The sequence below is a fragment of the Saccopteryx bilineata genome, chromosome 9 (assembly GCF_036850765.1).
Source record: "Saccopteryx bilineata isolate mSacBil1 chromosome 9, mSacBil1_pri_phased_curated, whole genome shotgun sequence".
Lineage (NCBI taxonomy): Eukaryota > Metazoa > Chordata > Mammalia > Chiroptera > Emballonuridae > Saccopteryx > Saccopteryx bilineata.
Window position 1 is genome coordinate 48,065,880 of NC_089498.1, and position 8,831 is coordinate 48,074,710.

Sequence of the window (8,831 nt, forward strand, 5' to 3'; positions counted from 1 at the left end):
GTGGCAAACCAGAGCCAGTGGGGTCAGGCTGTGCCCCTGGCTGCTTCTCCTGACCATGAGGTCCTGTGTAAAGATGTGGCTCTCAGCTTGCACTAGTCTTGGGTGAAGCTCATTTTCAAAGTGAGGTTATTGTTTCTCTTCTCGTGTGATAAGTTTTCTCCTAGCAAGTTAGGCAAAAAATTTCATTTAAGATTTTCATAAGCCTGACCAGGCAGTGGCGCAGTGGATAGAGTGTCACACTGGGATGCGGAGGACCCAGATTCATAACCCTGAGGTCATCGGCTTGAGTGTGGGCTCACCACCTTGAGCGTGGGGTCGCCGTCTTGAGCGTGAGATCATAGACATGACCCCATGGTCACTGGCTGGAGCCCAAGGTCGCTGGCTTGAGCAAGAGGTCACTCACTCTGCTGTAGGCCCCCAGTCAAGGCACATAGAAGAAAGTGGTCAATGAACAACTAAGGTACCACAATGAAAAATTGCTGCTTCTCATCTCTCTCTCTTCCTGCCTGTCTGTCCCTATCTGTCCCTTTGTCTCTGTCACAACAACAAAAATATTTTCATGAGGACTGTATTTCCCCACCCCTACTTCCAGCTCTCTGGGAGAGCGAGGCCACCCCCTGACAGAGCCTTGCCAATCTCAGCAGCCTGCTGTGGCCAGGGCACAGTGGCCATCGAGTATCCTGGCTACTGTGTCTAAAGATCACTGAAGGGGTGAAAGGCCAGACATTAGCCAGAATTTCCAGAAGAGCATGTGCGTGGAAAATGTCACCTCAGCTCCCGCTCCTCTCAGAGTCTCTGTCTGGAACACTTTCCATTTAAGGTCCACTTCATTTGTTTGCATGTGGATATTGCGTTCAACACCATTTGTTGAAAAGACTGTGCTTTCTCCACTGAGCAGTCTTGGTTCCTTTGTCAGAACTATCTGATTGTGTTTTTTGATGAATAGAAGTTTTTATTCCAGTGTCACACTATTTTAGTTACTTCAGCTCTGTAGTAAGATTTGAAATTAGAAAGTTTGAGACTTACAATTTCATTCTTTTTTTAAGATCATTGCAATCTTTTAGGTCCACTGAAATTCCTTATGAATTCTAGGATGGATTTTTTTATTTCTGCAAAAAAATTCATTGGAATTTTGATAGGGATTGTATCAAATATGTAGATAGTTGGGGGTCTTCCAATCCACGAACATAGATGTCTTTTCATTGACTTGTTTCTTCTTTACTTTCTTCCAGAAACATTTGGCAGGTTTTAGTGTATGTATCTTCCACCTCCTCAGTTAAGTTTATTTCTAATATGCTATTTTTCCTGATTCTATTTTCTTAATTCTGTTATGGGATTGTACATTGTTGTTGCAAAAAAATGGAAATGTAGCTGAGTGTTGATTTTATCTCTTGCAACTTCATTGAATTTATTAGTTCTAATAGTTTTTGTGTTACAGGAGGTGAGTTTTTTACTTTTCTGCATATAAGATTATGTTGTGTGTTAAAGAGATAATTTTTCTTCTACTTTTTCAGTTTGGATACCTCTTATTTCATCTTCTTGCCTAATTGTTCTGGCCAAACCTCTAGTACTATGTTAAGTAGAAAGGAAAATTTTTGTCTCATTCACATCTTAGTAATGTTCTTAGTGTTACTCCATGGCCCACAGCAGGCTGCTGAGATTGGCAAGGCTCTGTCAGGGTGTGGCCTCGCTCTCCCAGAGAGCTGGAAGTGGGGGTGGGGAAATACAGTCCTCATGAAAATATTTTTGTTGTTGTTGTGACAGAGACAAACGGACAGATAGGGACAGACAGGCAGGAAGAGAGAGAGACAAGAAGCAGCAATTTTTCAATGTGGCACCTTAGTTGTTCATTGACTGCTTTCTTCTATGTGCCTTGACTGGAGGCCTACAGCAGAGTGAGTGACCTCTTGCTCAAGCCAGCGACCCTGGGCTCAAGCCAGTGACCATGGGGTCATGTCTATGATCTCACGCTCAAGACGGCGACCCCACGCTCAAGGTGGTGAGCCCACACTCAAGCCGATGACCTCAGGGTTATGAATCTGGGTCCTCCACATCCCAGTGTGACATTCTATCCACTGCGCCACTGCCTGGTCAGGCTTATGAAAATCTTTTTTTTTTTTTTTTAATATTTCTCTCTTTTATTTTTATTTTTATTTATTCATTTTAGAAAGGAGAGAGAGAAGGAGAGAGAGAGAGAGGAGAGAGATAGAGAGAGAAGAGGGGAGGAGCAGGAAGCATCAACTCCCATATGTGCCTTGACCAGGCAAGCCCAGGGTTTTGAACCGGCGACCTCAGCATTTCCAGGTCAATGCTTTATCCACTGCGCCACCACAGGTCAGGCTCAGGCTTATGAAAATCTTAAATGAAATTTTTTGCCTAACTTGCTAGGAGAAAACTTATCACACGAGAAGAGAAACAATAACCTCACTTTGAAAATGAGCTTCACCCAAGACTAGTGCAAGCTGAGAGCCACATCTTTACACAGGACCTCATGGTCAGGAGAAGCAGCCAGGGGCACAGCCTGACCCCACTGGCTCTGGTTTGCCACTTGCCAAGTACAGGGTCTGGCCATGGATCCCATTAGGCTAATCACAGCACGGCAGCTGTGGCCTGGCCACAGACTGGCCTCCGCAGCTAGATTTCTGCATTGGGAGCTGTTTTGACAAGAACTTTCATAGCCAGCAGAGATCAGCAGCAGTGCTGGGGAGCCCCTGGGAAGCTGCTGCCCACAGATTCTGCCCCTCCCAGCAGGATGCCGCTCCAGCCCCAGGGGCCAAGAGGAGGATGGCCTTGTCTCTGCTGTGGTCCACCCGCCACGTCTACCACATAGCAGCTGTAGTAAGAGGAGGCAGCCTATGTCGCGGGTGCAGCAGATCTGATCTGTCTCTAGAACAGTGGTTAGTGGTCATGGTGCAGCTCTGAGAGAGCCATCTGCTCAGGCTGGTGGAGGGGGGCAGTACTTTTCTCATCCTGTGCTTGTCCATGCGGGCAGAGAGGAGAGCAGGGGCTCAGGCCAGGTAGGGAGACGGGTCTGTTTGCCCACATTAGGAAATCATCACCAGCAAGCAGGGGGTGGGATGGGTAGACAGGCTAAACTGAGCAGGGGTGAGGGGCCCAGAGCCTTGTCTGATCCAGGCTGTGAGAGGTGAGACTGGAAGGCTCCTGGAGAGGCAGTTTGGATCTGTTCACCCACTGGCTACTGGAATAGTTTCACCTACCAACTTGCCCTTTTATACCACAACAAGCAGTTAAACTCTGTATTGAATTAATATTTTTTATCTAAAATGCTGAAATAGCAAGTAATGCTCTTCCCAACCTCCTCCTCCCACCCCGTCCCAACTGGAGTGGAATCTGATACAAAATCTCCAGTTTTAGTTCTTGCTTCAGGACCAAGGGCAGTGTCTTGCTCTAGGTTAGCCTAGGGCAGAGGAGTGAAGTCTGCCCACATCTAACACAGTTGTCACACTGTGACCCTCTGGCCAGTGCATCACCATTCTCAGTGAGGAGCCTGCCGAGGTGCACCCACCAGGCTCTGATCCCAGAGAGACTACCCATGAGCCCTTCAGCCCTCTTCAGGCCCTACCGGCAGCTGCTTGGAGTCAGCGATGGGAAGTCAGCTGCCTGACACACAGGGCTCACTGCCCACGTTCGCTTCCCGAGGGTAGAGCTGGAGTGTTAGCAGAGATAGTTAGCTAGTTATTACTAAAGAAAGGGAGCAGATGGAATCAGACAATTAGTCTAATAAAACTAGAAAGCATAATCACATAGTAGGCCTGCTTAGGTAGGAAGTTATAGCATTCCACTAAGCTTGATTTGCTAGGAAGATATAGCATTTACAGGTTCATTCACACACTCCAGGAGACCACTGCCTTTAGGACTTAATCCTGGAGGCTGGAGTCTCCCAGGATGCAACCGCAATAGTACCAGGATTATGGGAGTTAGGGGCTGAGGGAAATTCCTCTGCAGGTATGTGAAGTAGAAACCAGGTGATGCAATAGAACTTTTGCTTATACACAACAGAAGTAAAGATAGCACGGGGCAGAGGGGGTGCTTCCACTTTGAGGCATGTACAACAAAAGTCCAAATGATGACACGGAAGGGCAGAATATAGCCTGGGAAATCCTGGGTGAAGAATCAGATTGGATCGGAGGTGCAAAACCGCAAAAGGTTCAGGAAAGGGATTGGTTAGGGGAAGGGTCCAACTCAACCCCAGAAGATCAGCGAGTGGGTTGGATGATTTGAATGACAGCTTGTTCATTACCAAGAACCAAGAAAATATATGGGTGATTATCTGGAATCTCAGGACAGTTGCTGCTAGAGCCTGCCTGCCCTCTATGTCCCTGGAGGTACGGTATATTAATTCCCTTCACCTCAATAAAATCTTAACACTATGTTTAAACTTCTCTACACATGTGCCTTTGAAATACCTTTCTCTTGACACTGCAAAAGGACCCATTTTCACTAGCAACAGGGGCAGGATTTGTTCCCCTGCAATAGCTGTTCTGTGAAGTTTGCTAAATGTAAGTAAAGTTTAAATTCTTGTATCTTTAAAAGAGAAAATCTTATTTAACCCTTTTGTATTCTACATGTACTTACACACATAGGCTAGAGCTCTGATTTACTTTTACTATTGTGAAAATAGTAAAAGAATCTTGCCTGACCTGTGATGGCGCAGTGGATAGAGTGTCAACCTGGAAACGCTGAGGTTGCTGGTTCAAAACCCTGGGCTTACCTGGTCAAGGCACATATGGGAGTTGATGCTTCGTACTCCTCCCCCCCTTCTCTCTCTCTCTATCTCTCCTCTCTATAATGAATAAATAAAATCTTAAAAAAAAAAAAGAATCTTGTAACTTTATTCTTTTTTCTTTTGCTGAAAAAAATTAAATCAATCATGTAAGAAAAGAAGAAAAGGTTACAGTCAGGACTTACACAAGCACAAAACAGGCTCTTATCATATGCCTTTGCTAATCAACCGAGTCCTTAATAAACATAGACTTTACACCCAAGTATCATTACACATTTGAGAACGATTTGTAACAGAATAATAAAATGGGGCAATGATTGAAAAATAATTTAAATTAAAAATAAATAAAGCAAAGTACTTTAGAATGTAAAAAAGAAAAGAAAAATAGAAACACACATTGTGAGGACATACTAAGTGTTGGCAGAATGTGGAGCTAATAGATGATAAACAAATAAACCCATGACTGGGGGAAACTTCATTGAAAAGTTCAGAAGAAAATGTTTAAATATCCTTATGACTCTAGAAATTCAGGAAGATTGCTAGATGAACTCTTATGAAAAGGTGCAGTCAGATCGGGAAAGAGTTCCTAGAAATTAAAAATGTACACAGAAAATTTCAGTGTAATTTCTTGATAACTGGAAAGTAATTGCTGAAAGACCAACTGAATGATCTAGAACAGGGGCAGTCAACCTTTTTATACCTACCGCCCACTTTTGTATCTCTGTTAGTAGTAAAATTTTCTAACCACCCACCAGTTCCACAGTAATGGTGATTTATAAAGTAGGGAAGTAACTTTACTTTATAAAATTTATAAAGCAGAGTTACAGCAAGTTAAAGCATATAATAATAATTACTTACCAAAGTACTTTATGCCAGATTTTTGCTGTTTGGCAGAATAAATATTTATAAAACAACTTACTATAGTTAAATCTATCTTTTTATTTATACTTTGGTTGCTCTGCTACCTCCCACCATGAAAGCTGGAACGCCCACTAGGGGGTGGTAGGGACCAGGTTGACTACCACTGCTCTAGAAGATACAACTGAGGAAACCAATCACAACATGAGAGGAAAGACAGAGAGAGGATGTGAGAGAGAAGTGGTGTCGGAATAGGTGTACATTTATTTATTTTTTATTTTTTTATTAAGCGAGAGGCAGGGATGCAGAGACAGACTTCCACATGCACCCCAACAGGGATCCACCTGGAAAGCCCCTTACTGGGCTGTGCTCTGCCCATCTGGGGCCACTGCTCTGTTGCTTGGCAACCGAGCTGTTTTAGCACCTGAGATGAGGTCATAGAGTCATCCTCAGTGCCCAGGGAAAACTTGCTCAAATCATTTGAACCATGGCTATGGGAGGAGAAGAGAAAGAGAGAGTAGAAGAGGAGGGGTGGAGCAGATAGTTGCTTCCCCTGTGTGTCCTGACCAGGAATTGAACCCAGGATTTCCATACGCCAGATAGATGTTCTACCGCTAAGCCAATTGACCAGGGTGGTGCACATTTGTTTAGACTTCAGTGGATGCCAGCCCTGTTCTGATGCGTTACTTCTATGAACTCATCTAGCCTCAACAGCTCTACGAGGAAGTATGTGTGACCCCTTCCAGTTATTAGATTCATAAGATTTTTGTTCATGAATTAAAGTTGAATTTGATAAAATAATTTTATAAAATTTATTGAGATCAATATTTTTCTACATGAAGAATTACATGTTGATATTACATGAAGAATTACATGTTGATATTATACTTGCCTTTCTGATATTAACCCTACTTGGTCACGATAACCTTTTGTTTGTTTGTTATTAATTCTGAATTTAAATCAGTAACATTTAACTTGATTTTGTAAGTACTTGGTCCATAATTTTCTTCTCTGGTTTTTTATCAGTTATACTAGCCTCGTGAAATGAGTTAGGAAATATTCTCTTTTTAAATCTTTGAGTTCTCAGAGTTTGTTGAGGATGTTCTTTAAGTTGAAGATTTGTTAGAACTCACCCATGAAGACATTACTTCTGGCATTGTTGCACTGGCAGAGGGATAATACTGGCTCTTACTTTCATTTTTTTAATGGTTAATGTTCTATTCTTATTATCCATTTCTTTCCCAAGTCAGTTTTATGATTAACATTTATCTACATAACTGACCATTTAATCTAAGTTTTAAAACAAATATTGGCATAGCAATATTTTCACTGTTGTCTCTGATAAATTATAAAATCTCTCTTGTATCTCCTTGACATGTCCTCTCTAAATTTATATCACTATAACAATTTATCCCTTTCTCTATCAACACAATGGTTTGGAGGTGAATGGAGGTGAATGGTACAGGATGGAGGGGAACATGTAACAGAGATCCTTTCCTTGACCAGACTTTATTCAGGGTCCTCTGAGCTGTCTGTTCAGGTAGGCCTGGCTTTGGGCTTCTATCTCTGTCTCTGTAGAGTCCAGATTTAGCAAGATGCCTGCTAAGACAGTTTAACTAGAATCTCCTACCCATGATATCTGCTCAGTCTTCATATGTGACCAAATTCTTTGCCCCTCACTGTTCCAGTTAATTTCTGATCATGCTGGTCTGTCTCCAGTAAGAATCTGGTTAGGTCCATTTAGCAAGAATTACTCCACCCTCTTGGTAGTTTTTCATCCACTGACAGCCCATCCTCCTGTTCCTTGGCTATAAATCCCACTTTTCTTTGTTAATCAACATTGAGCAAAATCTCTGTCCCCTGCTACAAATGCCAGTGTAGTACTCCTCTGGATAAAGCATGCCTTGCCACTTGACCAGGCAGTGGCGCAGTGGATCGAGCGTCGGACTGGGATGCAGAGGACCCAGGTTCAGAAACCCGAGGTTGCTGGCTTGAGCGCTGGCTCATCTGGTTTGAGCAAGGCTCACCAGCTTGAGCCCAAAGTCTCTGGCTTGAGCAAGGGGTCACTCGATCTGCTGTAGCCCCCTCCCTCCCAGTCAAGGCACATATGAGAAAGCAATCAATGAACAACTAAGGTACTGCAACGAAGAATTGATGCTTCTTATCTCTCTCCCTTCCTGTTTGTCTGTCCCTATCTGTCCCTCTCTCTGTCTCTGTCACAAAAAAATGTGTGCCTTGTCATCTTTCATAAGTGTCAGAATAATTTTTTCTTTAACACATGTAAACAAATGATGAGTGTTATAGGAAAGTCCATAAAGGGGGATCTCAGTTTATGGAGGAATCAATTAATTGCATGGTAGGTGTTTGACAAACAAGTGTGTTAGGCTTGTTCACTTGTACGTTGCCTGATTGGTGCAAGAGCAGGAGGCAGTACCTCTGTGTGTAGTCTATGTAGGCTGCAGGTGCTTGCCCTCAGGGCGGTAGATTGTGGATTGCAGCTTGCCTGCTGTCATTGGGAGGGGCCATTTTTGCTATTGTTTGCAGAAGAAGCCCCCCCCCCACCCTGCTTGCTTATTAGCCCTGAGAGAGAGAGAGAGAGAGAGAGAGAGAGAGAGCAGTTTGCCCTGCCTGCTTGCTAGTCTGCCATTCGGAGACTAATAAACAGAATGGCCCAACATCCTCCAGCTCCACAGTTCCTTTACCGTCTGCCTGAATCCAATGTGAACCTGCATGCTCATGGTCACTGGCCTTATAGTAGGGTGTGTCGAGTTTCAATAATTTGGAAAATATTGAGAAAAACTGCACCCAGGCTTGGTGGGGAGTTGGGAACAGGCAGTGCTGTTAAGGTCAAACTGATCAAGGGTATTTGGGGGCAGTTCAATAGCACTTAATTATACAGTGTGCATATCCTATGAGTGGGCAGATACATTTCTAGTCATCGCCTCACAGAAATACACAAGTAAGTATGTTCAGTATCCACAGTGTTCATTGCAGCCCCATATGAATAGTCACTGAAGTGCCAGATACAGCGAATTGAGTCCCAGATACAGCAAATAGCAGTTGAGCATTCGCTGCTGTATAACAAGGTGTCCTGGTCCCTAGCCTGTGATGGAGGTATCACTGCTAACCCCAAACTCAAGCTGTTGCACATTTTAGGATTCCATCCTGATGACAAATTTCTGGGTCAGTTAACACCTACATTTATTTACAAATAACAAACCCCGCACAA